Raw genomic sequence first — 22,711 nt, forward strand, 5'->3', positions numbered from 1 at the left:
GATTTTGGGTTCATGCTTAATGGCTGTGACGCAAGTGGCACCTGCACACTGAGGAGCAGAACTCCCCCAGCACTGACCTTTGGCCACAGCACTCGCGGCTTTAAATGGATCTTGGCAACCTACAGTTTTGTGGAATGGATTATTACATGATTACTATGGAAATACAGGACACTAGCAGAATATTAGCAAAATAAAATATAAGCCAATAAATAGAGCAGTTGCTCGTTGAAATATAATTTCCAGTCAGGCAACTATATGGCAGTGCAAACAAAACAAAACCTAGGCAGTTTCTATCTCCTTTTAAATATTTAGCCTTTGAATCTTCTGGAAAGTTACATTCGTGCTTTCTGGATTTAGGTTTTTTGGTACATTTTTTTTTTCCCTTTGAATATTGCCAGCTCCTTTTCCCCCCTGCACCACTCCAGGTTCAAAGCTCTTATTTCTCCCTGACAGACTACTAGCTGAAATCAAACAATCACTGTTGATTAAGTTTATAAAAATGGAGTTCCTCATCTTCTAATCAATATTTTTGTTGAATTGCAACACTATAAATTTTCTTGGCCATTTACTTTAGCCCCCTTCCCATAAGAAGTAACCCTTCCCAACTAGTAGTTAGGGATGTAACCTATTCATACATTAAAATGATCTATTACCCAAGTCCCCAGGGCACTGTTTTCTGTAATAGATGTTTAAGTACCATACCTTATATGCACACACACATGCATATGGATAGATAAATCACTGATATCTTTTTGAGGTTCATCCCACAGAAACTGCACATACCCCTTAATCCCTCCGAAAATATTGACCTCTAATTAACCCGAGCCACAAATGAACATGCAAATCTGTACTTAAATTTCTTCTGAAATAAAGATGCACTTAGAATCACCTCAGCATCTGAAGGCTGGGAAGGAAAAAAATGCAGAAGCAAAGGTATGAGAAAATAGTCATGCACTGAACATCCTTTCTCTGATTAAGGTACATTTTTGTCTCTACTCTTTTTCCAGTAATTTTTTCTGTTTACAATACAGAATTAAATTTTATAAAACTTCACTTTGCTATGATTTTATTCAGCCATGACATGAATGGGAATGCTGTTGTGGCTATTTTCCCAGAAGGAGGCATCAGATGAAGTACTAAAATTTTAATTACTCTCCCTACTCCTCCCTTCACCTCCTAAATGAACTCCAGTCCATATTCCATATCACCAGCCTTCCTTACAAATACAGATTTCAGTTGTGCTCACAGGAGCATGTCCCTGCACTTTGAAGTGCAAGACAGCTAATGACATGTTTAGTCTTGAATACTGTGACAAGTACATCAACAGGCCACCAGTTTTAGCACATGGTTAACTGGACAAAGATTGATTCACCAAATGTCTATTGTCCTATGCCAAACCTATACTCCAAAGGTGCTTATATTGCTGTCTTCATTGCCACAGCTGGTCAGTGTCATGACCTCTTTGTAACTACATCAGTCAGGAAAAGTTATACTAACTCTTCTTCTGAATGTGCTTTAAGATCCACATATTAAAAAGGATTTTTTTTTAAATCAAATATCTATCTTGCACAGCTAAAATAAAAAACAACCTCTCACAAAAAGAAATATCAGTGAGCAAATACTGGTTTTCGTATTGACTCCTTTTGATTCAGTTACCTGGACAATATGTACTAGGGAATGCCATGATGGAGAGCCAAAAGTCAGAGGGATCAGCTATTGTAGAAAACACTACCAACTTCCAGTAGCAATACACGTTTTTTGACCTACAAGTGAAGTGCTACTCTCCTAGGCTATCGCTACAGAGAAGACCCTGGTTTCACACTTATCAGAAGCCTCATAGGTTTCCTCTATCACAAAAGTCACCTCATATCCCATCAGCAGAGTAAAGGGAGAAATGAGACAGAAGGAGTCCACGTGTATGTAACTATTGAAATCAGAATTAAAAGGCTTGAGCACGCCAGCATTCATTATATCTTTAAGCATTTGGAATAAACTCTCTCCATCCTCAAAGAGTCCCCTGGCCCCCAATATTTTGGAAGGATTTTGATGTCTTTTGATCAGTTTTGGTGTGTATACAATAAATCAGCAACAGCTCAGTTAAAATATACAGGGCAGTATAAGGAATATGTTGGGAATATGCAAAATAGGTGTTTAAACAGCTTAGACAAAATCATGAATCAACTTTCACAGGGAAAGTGTTTCACTAAGCACTCTTGATTATTCTGGTTTTAGAGTATTGAGTGTTAAGATGAATTCACACACAAGTAACTGTAATTTTCTAAATTACAGAGTACAATCACATGAGAAAGTGCCATATTTCATGTCTATGGATGAAGAAAATGCTCTAAAATACATACAACCCTAAAATTCTAATCATCGCAGGACTCAATCCTTAACGAACACCTGTAACAGCAGAGTGACTGTGGCTGCTGGAGAAGTTATTATGGCAAGGAATGTTTCATACAATGTAGAAAAGCATTCTTAAGAACTGTATAAATCCTTTAAAATATTCCAAAAAAGGAGGTGGTGGGAGGCACAGAAACAAGCGCCATCAAATATCTTTCCATACATTTTCCTTCTTGAGACCTGCCTAATTTAGGCTGTGGGTATGTTGGACTGTACATTCTCCTAAGAAGAAAGAGAATGGGGAAACTTTGTGAAGAAAGAATAGAATGTGCCTTGAAACATTCAGAGATTCTGCATGTTACAGTTCTAAAACTACTTTCTTCTTTGCACTCCCCACATGCATACTGACAACACGTATGACTGGCATAGAGGTAAGCATAGTAACATTGTAATATAGTTACTTGCACTTCAGTTCCCATTAAGGTAATGATCACTTTGGTTTCACATTTTTAAGCTCCTTTATGATAGAGTATTACTGAAAACTGCATCTGCCTTCAGAATATACACTCAAGGAAATACGAAACTCAAAACTGACAAAATAACCTGTCAGTGAAAAATGCAGAAACTGCATATTTAAGAAATGGCATGCACAAGTGTCAGCAGGAGAGCAGAGACAAGGAAATTTAGATTGTTCTGAGTTTATACATTTATTGCTAAGAGGAATGTTTGGATGACCAGCTACAATACATAAGAGAGTTAAGGATTAGAATTATATTTAAATACAAAAGATGGCCCTAGAGTCACATCAATTAAACTACAACAGAATTATTTGGAAAGATGTAGTGCAGAGTGTGCCCTTGCTGACCTCACTGTTATGATTGACTTCCATACACAGGCAACAGGATTAGACTTCTCCCACTAATCTCTTCATTGGCCACCAAAGAAAGACTTCTGATTTATATATACAAACACTCACATGCATAAATATGTGTGCTAACACCTACCCACATACACATGTGTTTATGAAATCATAATGAAGGTAAGACTTCCCTTGCTGCCATAAACTAGCATGGACACACAGATATTGAATACTTCCAAGATAAGAATGTTTGAACTAGAACCACATTATCATCCTGGAAAGTACATCTTATGGAAACTGCTACTGCGTGATTAACTAGTGACTAAATCCCCGCAGGGAAGCAAAACAGTTATTCTCAACCATAGTGCAGTTACTGTATTTGTATTAATGGGAGGGAAGAAGAGGACAATCTGCAGAGCCTTCCACAATAAAAAACATACCCCAACAAATTAAGTGCACTTTTGTTGCTCTCTCAAAAGCTGTAAAATTCCTGCTCTGGACACTGCAAGACACAAAAGCAAGACTAACTCTACTTTTGCTTTTAGCACTGCATTCACAAAGGAGCAATACCAAATTGGGGGAAATCGGAACACTGAGACGCACACAGCTGGGTAACTGTCTAGACAAACCCTGGAGGGGCAAAGCAGATACTTACAGGCTGAAAAGAAACTACCAAGGAATGGTATTTATACTATTTGTATCCATGTCCATGAATACTTTGTTTACAAGCCAAAAGGAGCCAGTGAAAACCATGGCCCAGAGCACTGGTCCTCAGTCTCTCTGCGTTGTGACTGGAAAATTCAATGGCAATTGCAGAGCTATTTAAAGCATATAGTCCATACAAATAAAAGACAAACAGCATTTCAACATAGCAGGTGGTCCACTATCAACTCTGATGTATAACTGTTTCAACACAGCTGCTTATTACTTATTTGTAAAGAAATACCTTATTAATAGAGAATGAGAATAATGGATAAAGATGTGCATATAAATTTAGCCTACATGGAGCTAGGTCGCTACAATTTAAAACTGCATTTGATGTAATTTAATTACAAATATTGATTAAAATGAAGCCAGCTCACTGGAAGGATGATGATAATAGGCTAATAATAACAATTGATTTGCTTTGATAAATGAACCAAAAAGCGAGCTGAAGGTACTTAGATTTTGACCTATTTAAGGCCCACATTCCCTTTTCTCCTTTGCTTTATTGAATTTCTGAGATTTATTCAAAATATTATTAGAATGATACATCTGAAAAACACATAATTCATAGGAAGATTTGACAACTGCTGCTTCTATGATGGCCAATTTTGAAATGCAGAGTTGTTGGGTCCCCCCCTCACTCCACTCCAGCTTTACTGAATTACATGTAGTGTGTGAGCAGCAGCAATAGTAATTAAAAATAATGAGGCCTGCTAGGTCTGCTAATTCTATTATCTTTATAGCATCAGGCTTCAAGCAACTCACCAGCAAAACAGCCCAGATGAGAAATCTCTTCAGAAGGTTCAGTGGTTGTTTACAATGCAACAGGATAACCTTTTCAGCCTGGAAATAAATTTAAAAAATCAGAAAACAAAGTCTAAAGCAGACATTAGTGGACATGATTCAAGAAAAAGTAAGGGTTAACTAATTAATATTCGGCATAAAAGTATGCTCTTTTTTTTTCTTCCCAGAAGAAAACCTGAGGTAACTGAATAAGGTGCTGTAACATTCATTTTATTTTGTTATTGCTTTGCAGAAACTCTAATTTCTTCATGGAATAAAATGAAGAGCAGAAAGTTGCATATGCTGACTTTCTGTGCCCTATTTATTCTGTGTAAAACCCACAAAAGCTACCTTCGGCTTCAGTGGAACTGACAACATTATTCTAACTTGCAGAGTGCTAAGAAGTGGAATGAAACGTAGGTCTAAACTAGGACTGTAAAACAGTAGGCCCTTTGTTTCTCCAAAACTATTAAACACAGAATTCTATTTTATTGCTGCTACACTCTGATACTGTCTCTGAGCAGTAGGAGATGTTTTTTGCAGCTCACTAACACTTAATTCTTTACATGACGAATGAGGCAGCAGAATTTTGGTTCCCAGGTTTAACATTTGCAAAACAACTTTCAGAAGATGATTAAATGTTGTGCAATCTTCCTGTTTCTGCAGGCAATCAAAATCAATAGCCTCCTGGAAAACTGGGAATAGGCACCCTCCAACTCCAGAGCCTCATTCAACAGCTCATTTGTGTTCACTCCATCACCAGCTCTCAAGTAACATCTTCCTCCACTGAGACTGGAGACACATTTACAGTATTAGAGGTGAAATGCTCACTTGTGTGTGTGCACACAGGGGGAGGGGTTGAAGAGCTTAAAGTACCAATATTTTTGGTGCCCTATATCACTTGACCTCACTACAAGCATCCTCAAACCTCCTTTGAATCATGAAGGTGACCGATGTCACTAAGACATTTAAAAAGCAGCTATTTAAGGTGATGATCCCAGTGAGTCACAGTTTGAGCCCATGGAAACCACTCATTATTTCCCTAAATGTTTCCCAAAAACTTGATCCTGTTGCAGCAGAGTTTAGAAGGTAATCCAAACTGGCAGGCACTGCTGTAGCAGATATTTCTTGCAGACATAGGGTGGGTAATGAAATTCAAATTAAAAACATTGAAGAAATAGAACTTGTATTTTCATGAAAATCTAAGAAGACTGAAGTTTTTTAAACTTACTTATTTTAAATGGAACTGGGAATAGAAATACAAAAAGATAAATTTCCTCAAGTACATATTCATTATGCAAAATAATGCCATTGATACTAGATACCATTTATTTTTGAAATTTAAATGGCAAAATCAAAACCCCAAAATGTACTGCAAAACAGATGTGGGGTTTTTTCTAATTTTGTGACACCACTCTCATTTATTTGGAATATTTCAACCAGCTTCAAGTCTTTCCACAAATTACTCTAAAAAATATTTTAGGATTTGGGTTGTTTCAAAGATTTATTTCTTAACAATAAGGAGTTTGTATCTTTTTATCGTACGTTTTTCTTCTAAGGTATTTTTAGGATAATAACAGAGCATACCTAACAATTCTGAAAATCATGCACTTACTTCAACAGCCAAAAATATAGAGAACTTATTTTTCAGGGGCATATTTGTACTCCTGGATCAAGAAGATATGCAGCTAAATTGAGTACAAGGTTGCTTAATTAAGGGATTAGTAACAAATGCCTGCAACCCTATCCATTTTAACACAATAAAAATAGCAAAAGAAACCAAAAATAAGATCAAAATGTAAATACTTGCATGAGAAATAATAAAAAAAAAGAAAACCACCCACTTTACTGTTTAATATACTTTTCCCAAATTTCTTTTTTGTATTTCCCACAGCAACAGAAATATCCAAATAATAATGCAAATTATATTTTTTTCAATAAACAACGGCCTTTGCATCACTTGTTTTCTCCATGATTTGCTACTATTCTTTCAATGTGTATACCTTATAATTCCAGTATTTCTATAAAATCAGCACATTCTATACCACATCTGCTTGGTACATAAAATATATGCACAATCCCTTCAGAAAATGTGCCTATCTACCTCTGTTGTTTTGCGTTCCACCTGAGGACTCCTCATGAAAAGGTAACAGCAATACCAAAGGTGAGAGACCAACAAAAGAAATTGAGAAACCTCTCTTACATATTTCTATTAAATAGATAATCAAAATTGTGAAATTCAGCACAAATGGAAGCAAGAAGGAGTACTGCCAATTTGAGGCTGGTAATTAATCCTCTGGAATCTGTGCATCCCTTGCTAAAAGCAGCTGGAACTGAAGGGGAACTGCAGGAGATGCTCACAAATAATTTTGGCATCCAGCAAACACAGTATCATGAGATTTCCAGCTACCAAGACTCTTGACCCCACTTCTTTCAGAAGTGCAAAACCATGTTTTCCTGGGGCCTGGGCAGAAATCCACTACCCATTCTATCTTATATCCCCAGTTATCAAATGTGGATGTTATTTTAGGATGTGTTCACACAAGAATCTTCACATGGTTCTCCACACATCTTTATATAAACGTGGACTTTGTTTCCATCTGTTGGGAAAAAACCCAGGCTGGCCTTGGTTGTCACGTGCAAAAGAGCAAAGACAACTCAGCACTATGTGTTTCAAACATCTTAGCAGAGTGAGCCAAGTTCAAACAGAGACTTAATAAATAAAGAATAAAGATCAAAGCATTGGACATGGAAGCAGAATCCTCAATGATTTTAGTGGCAGTTTTGAAGAGAGCCTAAGTTGAGACCTGCTATGCATTTGGCTTAGCAGTGATTGTTGTTTACCATCTCATTTTTTTATCCTCAATACCCTCTTCCAGCTGTCTCATATATCATGCTCATAATTGCTGTGGATTGGAGAACACCATTCTGTGGCCTGAGTGGAAATGGAAAGCTTAGGAGGAAAGTCACAGAAAATTACACTGGTTAGCATTAGTCAGAGTCCAGGGCAGCACTGGCAGAGAAATGCAAGGAAATATGAAGTTGTTTTTCAGCTGAATGCTGGAGAGTTCTGTATGGAATCACAGGGAAGACACTCAGGGAAAAATGTATTAAAAACCAGCAGCATGTTCCGAAGAGAAGCAGCAGCCCATCCCTGCTTCCTTTCTGGGATTCACAATGGAGCACTGGAACTCCTAAAGGAAAAATTCAGTAACTTCAGATATAACCACTGAATAAACACATAAACAATGTCAATGGAATAAAAAAAAAGGGGGGGGGGGTTGGGGAAAGCAATAGACCCATCTGAATATGTGGATTTAAGCACCAGAAGCAATCAAATCGTACTAGTGCAAGAAAAGAGCATGTAGAGAAAAGAGAAGGAAATGTATGACTCCAGTGAAACAGATTGCATATCCACTCTCATTGGGAACTTTCATAACAATCACTTGCATTGTTGTTACTTTTAATTAAATGCATATTAACACAGTGATAATAAAAGGCTTTTGTGAGATAGAAGCAAAATGACAGAGTACTCAACATGGTTAGTATTTAAGCAAAGCATAAAAGTAATAATTAGGAAGTTGATTATAAAGTTATCTTAATCAAACACCATTATAAGCTGCCATGCAGAATGTGGCCTTACCATCTGTTCCCAGTTCTTTACTCTTACCTTGGGCTGAAACTAATGACCACACCACTGTAATGTGGCTGGATCAGGAGCCTGATCCAAGCAAAAACTGGCCGAGTAAGAAGGATTGGTTCTCAGGCTGGGTGAAGTCCCTCGTTCTACATTCAGGCCATAATCACCCAGACACTTACAGGGAACACAGGAGGAAGGGGGTGAGCAGCTGGCAGTGACAGAGAGGGAGTGTGGGACTGTCTCTTGCAACAATACTACAGAGCTACACCGAACAGAGCTGGCTGTGTAACCTCGGCCTGGGCACCTGGTCTTCTCCAAAGTACAACCAGACAAATAGGACTGTGAAACAGGTCCTGACAAACACAACATGCTCCAACATACATGCATCAACTGTGCATCCTAAAGCACTTCTCAAACCCACAGGGACAACTTCTGTCTCTATCAGCAGAAAAGGCAAAACCAGTCTTCAAATCTGTGATAGAATTATAGACAGAGGAAATGACTAGGCAAGAACAATTAACGCATTTCTCAATTATGCCTTGATAGAAGTTCATTCCCTGCACACACTATCTACTTACTTTCCAGATGGAAATAGATTAAATTAATTGGGTTAAGCATGTTTTGCTAATGGTGTTGCAGAAAGGGTATCCACAGATCTCCAGTGAACAGGTACATCAGCAATGCAAGTGAACCACCTTGGCAAAGACCTACAGAAAGATCCACTTTTATAGATACTTATTGCTTACATCTCTTTCATGCAAAGAACAGAAAAGGAATATTTTTCTTAATGGCAACAGCTTCTCAAAATCTCCTGACTTAAGACTATAGCCAAACTTTCCCACTATTATCAGCCTCACAAAGTCACATTTTTTCGCTTAGATATGGAGAGTCTCAGCTTTGCAAACAGAGTGCTATTATAATTGTTTCCTGGTTCTTATTAGTTGAAATTTTAATTTGCTGAGATTACATATGCCAGAAATGGTCGTTCTTCTAAAAGTAGTTGTATACTTATTGCCCAAATCCTATGCTAATAGCTCAAAAATATATGCAGTTATGGGAGTCACACTGAAGACAAAGGTAGAAAGAACATCCAGGTTCCAGTTTAGTCTCCACCATTGCCCAAAAATATTTAGCAAGGATCCTTTCGAGTGGGTCATCAGGAGGCATTCATAAAGTGGAAAATAAATCAAAATATCATTGACAAGTGTTTCCTATTGGCTCTAAGACTAGGAGCAGGATTTCTCTGAACATACGCCTAAAATGTTTTTTTTGAAGCTGAGGAGATTGGAATTGGCTTCTTTATGTGTGACGGATGTATCTGCATGTCTCAGAGTTTGAGATCTGGTTAACAGCATTAAAGCTTATTTGTTCAATCTAAATGACTATCTTGTTGAAATAGCTCTGCCACTGAGATAAGTAGATACTGGAGCTAGCCTTTCAAGGCAAAGTTTGCCCTGAAATATAATAATGACTATTTCGTCTCATCTTTGTATCCTAGTGGCCTAAATATATACTATTTGCAAAAATAAAAGTAGTATCACAAATACATTTGCTACACTACTTGGTAAAAATTACCTGCTGTATCTCAAACTAAACACTTTAATCCAACTTCAACATAAACATGGAAATCATAAAGACCTCTACTCGTGTCCTTTACCTTAGCAGACCTTTCAAATCTTACAGAATCTTACAAGATTCCCTATCTGAACAAGTAGAACAAACACTGCCATTAATGTATAGTGAGCTACCAGAAGATGGGAGATGAAAGTGCTTCTGAAGGTCACCTGCACAAATGACAAGAAATTCCACTGATCCCCCTGGCGAGTGTCCACTGCTGAGGGCACCATTCTGGCCCCGGCTTGGCGTAACTGGGTTATGACTATGCCAGTCATTTCCTCCTCCCTCCTGTTCAGTCCTACTCTTCCCATTTGCTGTCACTGGCACACACACATAACCATGCCAAGAACCTGATTCAGCTGAAAATATTGCTGGGGAGGAAGAGAAGCTGGGACAATGAGGGTCAACAGGAGCTGCCTGCAATTAGATTGGCTTAAACTAAACTTGAAACAACACCCTTAGAACCCAAAGAGGCTATTCCTCTTTGTTTCTATCAAGATGTGCAGAGAGTCAGCTACCCCATTTAATTGCATAGGCATAGCTAAAAGCTATGAATGAGAAAGGAAGGAGATAGCCTTGTCTGAAACTTTATAATGCAACCTGGTGCACTGTAGACATAATAAAATTATTTGCTAAGCCAGTCCACACATTAGAAGACCAGCTGCCTAGTGTCTAACTATGAAATTACTCTGCAAATGAAAAGCAGGAATAAAGAGTAGCCAAATGGAAAAATACTTCCTGACCCAGCCAAAGAAAATAACTTACAACAGTTTCCCAGCATGGAGAAAGGAAAAAGGGTACATGCAGAGCACTAGGATGTAGAAACGGAACTTCAGGGTAGTCAGAAAATAATCAGATATTTGAATGGGTATTTCAAAGACCCGCCCAAAGTTATCTGGGAGAAATAGAGCTAGACCTGTCATATAGTTTAATGACAGAGGATATTAAGTATCTAAAGTCTGACATGTTAGAACAAGCAACTGATATGGCATCAACATTTACATTAAAGTGAAATCATCTGCCTCTCCATATCGCTTTTCATTCAGTGACCCCAAGTTCTTTACCTATCACATATAACTGTTGCAAAATAAGGTGATTTCTCTGAAGTCAGTAAAAGGACTATTTTATAATGTTAGTCCACTCCTAAATGGAACTTAGAGCATTTTATAGGCATGGAAATAGCCACAAATTTGCCCCATCACGTATCAAAGGCAGGCCCTGAGGTATTATTCCTTCCCCAGTGAAATGAATCACACAAAATCGTGTTGGCCTTCCCTCATGTTTTTCACCATAGGAGTTACATTCTCAGCAAGTTTAAACTACCTTAACTTCAATTAACTTAATGGATCTATATCAATTTATTCCCACAAATAATGTACCTTGAGTATTCTGGTGTACCATCTAGCTGTAACTAAGGGAATTCAATTCTAATTATTACCCTCCTTTTTTTCCCTCCCCAAAAAACCCTTAGTTTTATACTTTTGCCCAAAACAGCTGTGGGACTATAGTAAGTAAAAAGAAGTGCCTGCCTTCTTAATCTTGTCATCACACAGCTAATTAAAAACACATATCCTTTTTGGAGGCCCAGGCCCTGGAAAAACACAAGTTTTGGCAGCCTTATCCTGGTCGCTAGTATATGTTTTTTTCATGTTATGCAGGTTTGGATTGGAAGTGTTCTGCACACGAGAGCACCAAGAGACATATTTTCTGCAGATAGAGAGAGCTGAGAGTGTAATTTGCACTGTACTGCCTGCACTGTGCTCCTAACAAGAAAATGCTGCTAATATAAAAATTGTATACCTAACTACCATCAGGTTTTTTATGTTTTTTCAAAAATTCTAAGAATTTCATAGAAGCCTCCTTCTTTCACATGCACCCTAAATATATATAGACTGACATAATCAGATTGGAGACTACAGATGTCTGGTGACCCACTGGTTCTTTTGGATAGCACAAGTGAAATAAGCATTACTGAGCATTGTCCCAGAGTCACCCAGGGAAATCAAGAAAAAATTCCAATATTTTAAGATCACAGCAGAGGTAAGAATGGAAGACAATTCCCCCAAACTTCTATCCTGCACCTCAAACTTCGGAGAGAGCTGTGTATTTTTAAAAAGGGATGTGGAGTTTCAAAGGAACTGCTACACTGGAATTGGTGATGACTTCCTCAGATAAGGATCCAGCTCTCCCTAACTTTCAGTTACTCAATTTGTCAGGCTTTTTCATTGCTTAAGTTTCATGAGATGTGTAAAGTTCAAGCCTTGGCTTTTAATGTGAACACTGAAAACTTTATACCTGAAGAGCAAGGCGATTTCAGTCACTTGGTAGGTGGTAATCTTTTCTCTGGTACAATTCATAAAAAATTTCATTCACAGAAATAAAAATAGAAACCTTTACTACATTTTATGTGATAAAGAAAAATACAAGCACACTGAAGTATTAAGCTCATTCTTACCTGTGCCTATTTTGTCAAAATAAGAGTGCTAAGCCTTCTTATCTACACAAATTATAGGATTGTAGAATTTGCCTGTGACGGTCACACGCCACCTATCATTTAGCACCATAAACCAATTCAGCAGGTTATTTGGATTTTCTGTGTAACAAAAAAATTATGTTAGAGCACTCTTGGTAATGAAATAGATGCTACTATCAAAGACTGTGACTACATATGAAGGCACATGTTCCCAGGACTAGACAGAACAGAATACTGAGAAGCAGTAAAAGAGCTATTTAGAACGCAGTGATAAAAATTGCCTTCTATTTGCTAATACAAGCAGGTGATATCCATTTCCCATGGCATATAGTGTTTCTTTTCCCTCTTCCACTTATAAGCCAGGGAAAACATTGACCAAAAAAAAAAGCTATATCAAAAAAAAGTGCAGCTGTGCACAAGAAAAAAATATATTCTTACACATATATATGTATATATATAGAGAGAGAGACACATTCACCTTTTGACTACTTGAGATACTTTCCTGAACATTTGGTAACCACATCTATTGCAAAGCAGGAAACAGAGAGAAAATCTTCTCTTACAAAGTGAAATGCAATGAAAATAAGCTGTCTAAGCTCAGATGAAGGTTGCACAATCCAAAACTGACTCAATTTACTTCTACATTTAACAAATTTGATCAACACCCTGTCACCAACTGACTTTTTGAGAAGACTTCTGAGATTTAATGAGCTCAACTTAAAGCTGTCGTTGGACAGTATGGACATGAGAATTAGTCAAGACTTCAGCAAAACAAAAAATTACAGAAAACACTGTTAGGCAAAAAATGGACTCAAATTTATCTTAGAATATGATGCTCTCTGAATAGAAAGCAATAAAGCATTAAATTTTGCCAGTCCTACTGAAAAATTGCCAAATACAGATATTAATGTAAACAATTAATATAAGTTTTTAAAGAAAATATATATTAATTTATTCCTTAATTTTTATTCATATTCTCTAAAATTCTAGAGAACACAAGCAAACTTGCAAACAAAAAAGTACATTTTATCCAACAAGATCAGAGAAGAGGTGGAGGGAATTTCACAAACAAATTCATAGCTGTCTCCTTAGGAACATATTTTTATGCACCAGAAATGTCCTACTTCACTTGTTAATGAACTCAAAATTTACACTTTTCTGAAATGCTTCCAAGTACCTCAGATTTTTTGCAATGCTGGTTCAAAAGAATAAAGCATTCTTGTTATTTTTATTCAGAGGAAAGACAAAATACCACATTTGAGAAGATTCTATTCTTAACAAATGAAACAACTGAAAAATGCAACTGTAGGATATTCCATCACAAAATTTTTACTGGGATAGAAGTGATTACGGCCCTTCAATAGGAAGAGAATTAATATTAAAAACTCCAGAGAAATTCAAAGAAAAAGGCCTGCAAAATTGAAAAGTATTGAAATTAGGATGACTGATGCAGAATATAATATCCAGTTTACAAGTTAAAAGTAAGAAATACGACCATTTTAAGAGCTGTCTGAGTAACCACAGCATATGGGAATCCAATCACTATGACCATTTTAAGAGCTGTCTGTTTGAGTAACCACAGCATATGGGAATCCAATCACTAAACCAGCCCTGCTATAAACTGAGGAAACTCTAAGCAAAGGAAGAGTCACCTAGCCAGAGTATTCAGTGTAAGCAGAAGAGGATGGAAACAGAAGGACCAATATGGAGCTGTAGGGCATTGCAGTACTCTCATACTTTCTAGAAAATTGATTACAGTAATAATTGGTTGTTTTGGTTGATATTACAGAAGGAAATTTTGCAGTACTCGACTAATTTTCACTCATCTGAGCTGCCAACTGCCTGTATGGCCGCCATTCAGTATTAATGCAGTTTTAGCCCAGGGGTTTCATTTCTGAATTTCTGTTTGGATAGTCTCAGATGTGGTGAGAATGTCAGTATGCTAAAGTTTCTGTTGAAAGGCTTTTTATACACATATATGAGAGCTTGAGTGTTTGTGACTGCAAGCAGAGTACTATTCAGTGCCACACTAACATAGATAAAATTCATGACTTGAAAAGTTCAGAACTTTTTTTCTTTCTTATCTGTTAGCAATGCAAAACACTAATAACAGAGTTCATAATTCTGGAAAAACTTATATTAAAGCCAACCAGGCAGAGCTACAGCATCACTCACCTCTGTCCAGCACTCAGTGGCCTGGCTCTTGTCACTCCCACTGCGGTGGGAGCACATGCACCAGCTTGTCACTGTGTACTGGGCTCCTCTGAAGGCTGAACTCCACAGCATCAGGCAGGAGGCTGTTGGCACTCTGAAGCTGTAGCAGGAACCAATACAGCTGCTAGGCACTGTTTAATAGGCTTTTTAGTACAAGTGTGCTGAATGACAGTTCTCAGCCTGCTTTCACCTCCTCTCCCCTGCTTTCCTCATCTCCTAGAAAAAGGAACCAGAAGAAAAAGAGGAAAGCAGTAAGGTTCAGCACATGGTAGCTGATATTCCACCACTGACACTAAACTGGGACTTCCAAATGGTGCCTCTGTTCTTTACCTGCAAAGTCCCTATGAAACTGCCAAGGCATGAAACTAATGCCAACCTGAAGAGCAACATTTTCCCTTTCCTTTTCTAATTCAAAACAACTACTAAACCAAGCTACACATGGAATTATTAGATCAGAAGTGTGCAAACTGCGCCTGTGTGTTAAGGAGTTCACACTGTCACTGTCAGAGCATGGGCATGAAAACGCAAGATTTGGGCAAACACCTGAAAGTCTCCTTCAATAATAACAAAGGATTTTTATCCAGATATGTAGTATCCCCACACATAAACCTACAAGAGCAGCTTTTATTTAGAAAGGTTCTTTTTTAAAATGACTTATTATCACTTTCTTGAATGTATTCTAAGTTTTGCAACATCTTGAGAGATTGATTACTGATTAATTCTGCTGACCTGTTTAAAGCACACATTCCCAAATACTGCCAACAAACATTCCAATAACTTGATTCAGGAGGGCAAAACCTGTATATACCAAAATTGATCCTTCCAAGAAAACAAAAGAAAGAGGCAGCTTTGTTTTAAATGGTAGAAAGCGTCGTCCTGCAGACTCTTTTCTACGGATATTAGGCAACAGATTTTCTATTTACAGCTCATGATAATTTATGTCTCATTGACACTGTAAAGGGAAAATCGCCACAGAATCAAATCCACACTAATGGGCAGCAAGAGGAGACTGTTTTAATCCTCTCTAGCTTTGTTTTTCCACTGCTCTACAGTTTCTCTGCACCCTCCATGTAACAGAAAGAAATCATTAAATTCCTAGTGAGAGCATTAACTGTCTTCTATTTTCCAAGGTGAGTATGTTGGTTGAGAAAGCAATTGGGAGGATTTAAAGACTTGCTCTAAACTGCAGAACAGGTGAAGGGCTAGTGGCCAGAACCAGATACAAACTCAGCAAGCTGAGTAGGAGTAGGCCCAGCTCAGGAACCTGGGAAGTAACTTAAATGACAGGGACAGGGCTCCTGCTCCTGGGTCTTTAGAAGACTTGTGCTTTTCCAGTGAGGTTGTTTCACAATGCCCCAAACACAGGGTAAGTTTTTCAATTGCATCTTTTCAAATACTGTGTGCTTCCAGTGTAAACGACTGATATTTCTTCCTTGCATCAGTAAAAAATGAGCATACATTATTTACACAAAAACAGTGATCAGACTCAAAAAGATGACAGTGAGAACAAAAATGTGAACATAATATGTATTATGTGCAGACTCGAAGCTCATCACCTGAGACTTCAGATGACTAAGACTTTAACAGAGGACTTAATACCTTCCTAAAACTCTAGGAAGAGACCTTGTAAATATATCTGGTACAGATGGAATGGAAAACAGAGCCAGTCTCAATGACTAGCAAGCAAGTCAAAAACCAGTCAGAAATAAAATAAGTACACAGTGAAATTACTTTAGGAGAAAGCTTAATAGATTTATTATTTAGTCACTCAACATGAGGCTGAGCACTGTCCAAGGGAAACAAGGCAGAGACATAAACTGCTACTTCAGTTTAAGTGGAAATCCTAACCACCCCTCTGGCTAATGCTTTGCACATATGTTGATGTCAATAACAAATTTCAAAACAAATCCTCTGTTGGGTTACAAAAATGCTGTGAAGACAGTACACAATCAGCTGTTCTTCCTACTGGAGCACCAAAATCAGTAACAGAGACTGAACTAATTTAAAATCACACTCAACACGGTAATGCTCATATATACAACCAAACACATCTGGGGTTTTTTTCATCAATTGTGACTAAACAAGGCAACATTGAAAGATATTGGAACAGGGAATCCTTTCTCAAAAATGGAGCCACAAAATAATTTGAAATCACATTAGTATTAGTTTCTAAAATTTAATTAAATTAATTTAAAATTCAATGTCACGCAATTGAAACTTTAAACCAATTGGCCAAATCATTTGCAAGGAGTAAGTTAAATCAAAAAAAGTGTTGGAGAAACAGCTCAGAATGATAAAGATTCATGAATAACTTAAATATTTACCATGGAAAGTAACACAATCAAAGAGGAAGCTACTTGAGTAAACAATCAAGATTAGGAACAAAATGCTGAAATAAATGTTTCTTGAAAAAGTGAAACAGCAACACTCCAGGCTTTTATGCTCTGAAAGAAGGAAAACAGTTTTCCTATTCACAGGTTTTAGGAGAAGTTATTTTGCTTTCTTAAATGAAAGAGATGGGCAAAAAAAGAGACTTAACACTTTGGAGCTAATTAATCTCCTTGGTAGAGCTGGTACTGAAAGTTCTGAAATGTTTTCATTAAAAACAAAGTTAAAAAACACCTTCTACTGGTATTCAAAGTATGAACTATTCAAAGTGTGGACACACACCTCTGTATAACTTACAACTTCATTGCCCCAAAAAGTGTTACTGCAAGAGCATAATGTTTGATAAAAGCAGTACAAGAAATAGATTTCTCAATAAATTCTTTAAAAATTCTGAAAAAAAATATGGCATGTCTCTGTCCTAATGATGCCATGGTGTGCAGCCTAGAGACTCTCATCAGACTCTCTGTTTTTCCAAATGGAGCAGATACACATGAACCAGTCATGTCCTGTCCAAAATAGGAGCATTCTTCCTTGTGTCCTGTATTACTAATGGCTGTGAACAGTGCTTACAAGCACCTGCAGTAGGGTGTAAAGTTAGTTCTAAATGTGTGTCTCTGGGCCCTAATCAGTGAGTTGCAGAGGGCAACTGGTGCTTAATGTCTCATCTCCCAATGACAGCTCAGCACGAGCAGTATCAGAGCCACTGCTAAACTGTTTATCATTAAACCATCATGCTCCAGTCTCAGCTTACAAAATAGAAGTGCTCTTCCGTACAGGGAGGAGGAAAACAGAAAAATATTGACAACACTGGCAGGTCCTTTAACACATATGAATGAGAGAAAACACTCATTTAAAATAAGTTCTAAAAAATTAATCCAGTTGGCTGAAGGTATAACACCAAAAAAAGAAAAAGATTTGTAGGGAGTAGACAGACTACTACTAGAGCAAGCTCTGGATAACTTCTCTTTAAAGCTGATTTGTCCAAATAATCTTACACTAAGCTTTCCCTCACTGGTTAGTATAAATGTCTAAAGCACTGGGAAGAAGCATGAAGCCATAAATAAGTAAGTGAGATTTAACCAATAAGACGTGACACACAAATAATTTCTGGACCATTAATGAATGTCTCAGGTGTTTTGTAAAGCATGGGGCCAAAGGTCTAGATTGTCTTATCTTTCTCATAAAACAGGAATCATGAAAAGTGCGGGAGGAGGACATCAGGGAAGAGTCATACTTCTATGTTTCCAGGTGGATGCCATGGTTAAAATATGGCTCACAGCCACGATGAAAGCTGTATTTTTGGTCAAGGACTAATTAATTTCTTGGATAGGAAAGGTGACTGTATCTTGGGTTAGGTTTAAATGTAAAGGTTTACCTTTCACCAGTCACTAAATTAATTTATAACTTACACTCTCTGGCAGGGGAATTTGAAAGCTTTCCACTCTCAAATTTACCAACGAACCGGAGAGCAACCTAAACTATTTGGAGAGACATCTACGGGAACTAGGAGCTGACAACCTTCTACAAAGCTGTGCTGAGTTTCTTGGGATAAGAAGGAGCAGGAAGATGCCAGTCCCCAACAGCAGGACTTTCTGGAGCCCCATGAAGCATTTTGAATATCTATATAGTCGCTATCTGCATCTTTTTCTCAATAGTCATCTGTCACCAGGTTTTGTGAGCTGATCTTTTTTGTTCTTGTATTTACACAGAGTGTGTCCCCTCTGCACGTTCACTACCTGCAGGGACAACTTTCACACCTCTCCCTTGGAGTTAAAGCACAAAGGTGGGGTGTTTGCATTACATCGTTACAGCAGCTTACAGCTTCAACATTACAATCAAAATCTAAAAGAAACCTTAAAACTATCCTCCAGTTTCAAAACCTCAGGCAGATTGACTCTTATTTCAGTGGTGCAAATTAACAGTAAGTGCAGGGAGAAAAAAACAGTTCTCCTTTTATTTGAGCAACATAATAGTTTGCCCATCTCAACGTCCATATTACAGAGTAAATACATTACACAATTTTTATTTACCATTCTAATATGGATAGTGATTAGATATAGCACACGATCAGAATTATCAATTTCTCTTTAGAACAAAAAAAAGAATTACAGCTTATACTAAATTTTTAACTAAAAAAAGTAAAAACCTTTATATATAATTCAATCCTCAAAGCATCCAAATTCCTGAGATGGTCTGTTAGAGTGCTACCATGTTCATTATATATCAAGGGTAATTTAGTTTGACAGCAATAACGTTTAATTTCTGGTAAGTGACTTGTTTCTCCTAGCTATGTAGCAGTAAAGAGCTGTGAGAAAACCCTGAAAGTAAAATTTATTCGTATATGTTTTGCTTTAGTTTCAGGTACAACAAACTACCCAAAGGATTTTATCAGACACTTTAATCTCAATATTGATTAGGGAAGATGAAGGAATTTGTTGAACTTGTTGTTTTTTAATTGATTTTCTACCACATGGACATTATGGCTTCCCATTTATTGGCTGTCACAGGTACTGATCAACAAAGGAATACTTAGATGTAATGAGCCAACCAATCTCCATAGGCACAGGGAAAAAGCCAGAAAGTTAGCCTCAGTCCTCAGACAATTCTCAGGGTTACCTTTAAGCATTATTAAATAGACAACTAAAAGAAAATGTGACTAATCCTTATGCTGATGTCTTTGTAGGTAGCAAGCCTTGTATTATCAAACATACCCATTCCAGAAGAGAACAAAAAATCCCACATCTAGTGAAGAACTGTGTGCTTTCAATTCCGTGTTTCCTTTCATGTCCTATTGAAGCAATAGTTTACTACTAACCAGTAACTCTGGTTCACTTGAAATACTGTTGGAGTATCTTGGAGGGTAAAGCAGCTTGGGAAAATGTTACATTCATCATAGGTTTTTTCATCTACTAAATCAGTATTTGGTATTTCTAAACATTTGCTAGTCTTTAAAGCAACAAAATAGTTAAAAATGCAGTGCTGACACCAGGCTGGACTGAAAAATTTCCCAGCAAATCACCCAGCAGAAGTCTGCAGGGATTTGCAGCACACCATGATGTCACACACAGCAGCTGTATGGAAGGGAGCTCTGTTGAAAGGCCGCTGACAACACACGAGACACACGAGGGAGGTTTTTTCTGACTTGCTTGCTAATCCTCCTTCTCACAGCTGACAGCCCTGACACCTCAGACAAGGCTGAAAATTAACTGTGCTTATAAAACAAATGAACAAGAGTCTCATAAAGTTGAACAGGCTTTGGGCTTATGAATTCTGCTGGCTGGCAACTCATCTTTGAGTAAGGGTCTCAAGAACTTTTCTTAAAACACAGCTTTTCTAAGAACTTGTGTCCTTTTTGTGAATTTTTCAACAGAGGTTACAGGTCTTTTGTTTCCCATTCTCATGAAAAAAGTCATCTGCTAAACAGCTTAGGTCTTAAAATGCCTGAAAGCAGAATGAACACACACATTCTTCTTCTAAAAGCCCCAGCTCATTTTAGGATTATTTTAATTAGGGTTGAATTTTCCTATTTTGATGAAGAAAAAAATATTTCTAACCAGTGTTCACAGACTGAAAGTAACTGCACTTTTGCCAGAGCCTTTTAAAATGAAAACAGCAAAACCAGCAGAAATGTGGGTAGACAAGTGACCTCATAAGAAGGGTTGCTGGTGAGTGTTCTGCCACAGAACAAAAGCTACACATGTGTTGTAAGAAATGTGTTTTTACAAATTGTGTGGAAGTTGTCCTGGAGGTACCAGAGGGCAGAGGAAAGAGGTTGCTGGCTAATGAACCATGGAATTACGAAAGGTGAAAATGAAAGAGGCATATCAGGTTAATAACCATTTGTGCAATAGCTGTACAGAGTTACCAATTTTTCTCAGACTGTTTTAAGTGTCTGAACCTAGTGGGTTCCTATGTCTTCCCTTGAGATTCAGTCCCACTGTCTAATAAAACTTCCTGTCAGGAAACTTTTTGTGATGTTCAACCTAAATTTCTCTTTTCTCAACAGCAATACATTATTCCAGGTTATAAACCCTTCTTTTGCAAGAAGATAAATTATTGTTAATTTTTAATGTTTATCCTTCACAAAAAGTTATTAACCATTATGTTCTTAACTCTCTTGTCAGTCGGCCAAGCTTTAAACATACAGACCTCATAAATCAGATATAGTGCTAGATTTTTTTCTATGCTGTCCCTGAAATTACATTATGTTATTTAATGCTGAGATTCCCATACAAGGGGGAAGGTAAGCAGGTGGCTTGTAGACTACTTTCTTCCCAAATAATATTATTTATTCCTTAAGCAAAAACTGGTGTTTGGCTAGAAAAAAAGAAAAAAAAACCCACAGCTGCTCTATCAGGATTCTGGTTTCTCAATTCTGCTTTAAACCTAAGAAATACTTGACTTCCTCCTAGTTTATAGCAATAATTAAATTACAATGGCCCTTCCACTGGATGACATAAATAACAATTGCCTGCTAGAATTTCAGTCTTTAGTCCTTCTGAGCTTTCTTGGTGTTGCTGGCATAACTGGAATACAAATAGCTGTAAAATGTTGTAGGTGTGTACACTGCATAAACAGTCAAAACAACTATTATTACTGTATTAAGCATATGTGCAAGTCTTGGCAGGGGCTAAAAATCCAGCACACAAACACAGGCTTAACTGAAAAACTCTCAGAACTGATCCACTACTGCAAGTGCAGTTTCATGGAACTAGATTTCTGTATTTTTGTATGTTCTTTCCCAATATTCTTTCAAACCCAAATTCAAATCACATTCTATCACAATATTTTAGTGCCTAATTCCTGTCATAATTTGGGCCCAGGTTGAGATAGATCATTTTGAAGCAGCAAATAAAAATGTATTTAATTTGCAAAGCAATTTTTCTTCACCAGTTTCATTAATATCATTGAAAGATACAGCTAGATATGCTGCTTTTAATTTTTTTTCTTCTCATATATCTGCTGAGAGTCAAGACAAAGTATAAGGGGAAAAAACACCACCAAAAACCATATGCATTTATTATTGCTCAGTAATAACCACACAGAAGACCAATAGACAAAAATTTGGAGTAAGTTTGACCCAGCTGGAAAGGGAAAGGATCTTTTCTCTACAGACCAGGTGCTGTCTTATTTTTTTTTTAATGCTGCAAACAGGATACTTAGCCATCAGTATTTTTCAGTATGACTCTTTCTATGACTGTTTTCCAAATCTTTACCTTATTTCCCAATAGACTTATAGTATTACATAGCAATTTCATATTGTATGTAGGACTATGGAAGTAATGAAAGAACAAGCATCACTGCAATTACCTAAAAAAGGGTCATAAATAGAAGTGACAATGAGAAAGGTAATGGGTTCCTTCACCTGCCATGAAAACTAACCTGGCTTTACCTAAAACACTTTCAGGGTCAAAAGGCTCTGCAGTTTTAGTTAGTTCCCACAAAGAGGAAGAAAAAAAGCACACTGCTTGCATTAAATCTGAACAACAATGAATTTGCAGTGGAAATCTGAAACAATGACAAAAGAAGATATTAGGAAATATTTAGTTTGGTCACCTTTACAAGAGAAATCTGTATGCAAACTTAACAATGAAGAGGATTAAATGGAAGCTTATTTAAGGTCTCTTTCTGTCAATACCATTGCCTCAAAATATACTTTCCTTTTACTTCACTCTTCTATCTCTCA

General features: G+C 37.3%; 1 long non-coding RNA gene across 2 annotated transcripts in view; it reads right to left on the reverse strand.

The window, feature by feature from the left end:
- Window positions 1-22,711, reverse strand: part of LOC108449629 — a 64,738-nt gene that overhangs the window by 38,104 nt on the left and 3,923 nt on the right. For both annotated transcript variants that reach the window (XR_001865867.1, XR_001865866.1), the window contains exons 2-3: window positions 14,599-14,853; window positions 4,676-4,753 (exon numbers count right to left, since the gene is read on the reverse strand). This is a non-coding gene — a long non-coding RNA (uncharacterized LOC108449629). The remainder of the gene's footprint in view (window positions 1-4,675; window positions 4,754-14,598; window positions 14,854-22,711) is intronic.

The sequence above is a fragment of the Corvus brachyrhynchos genome, unplaced genomic scaffold (assembly GCF_000691975.1).
Source record: "Corvus brachyrhynchos isolate BGI_N302 unplaced genomic scaffold, ASM69197v1 scaffold279, whole genome shotgun sequence".
Taxonomy (NCBI): domain Eukaryota; kingdom Metazoa; phylum Chordata; class Aves; order Passeriformes; family Corvidae; genus Corvus; species Corvus brachyrhynchos.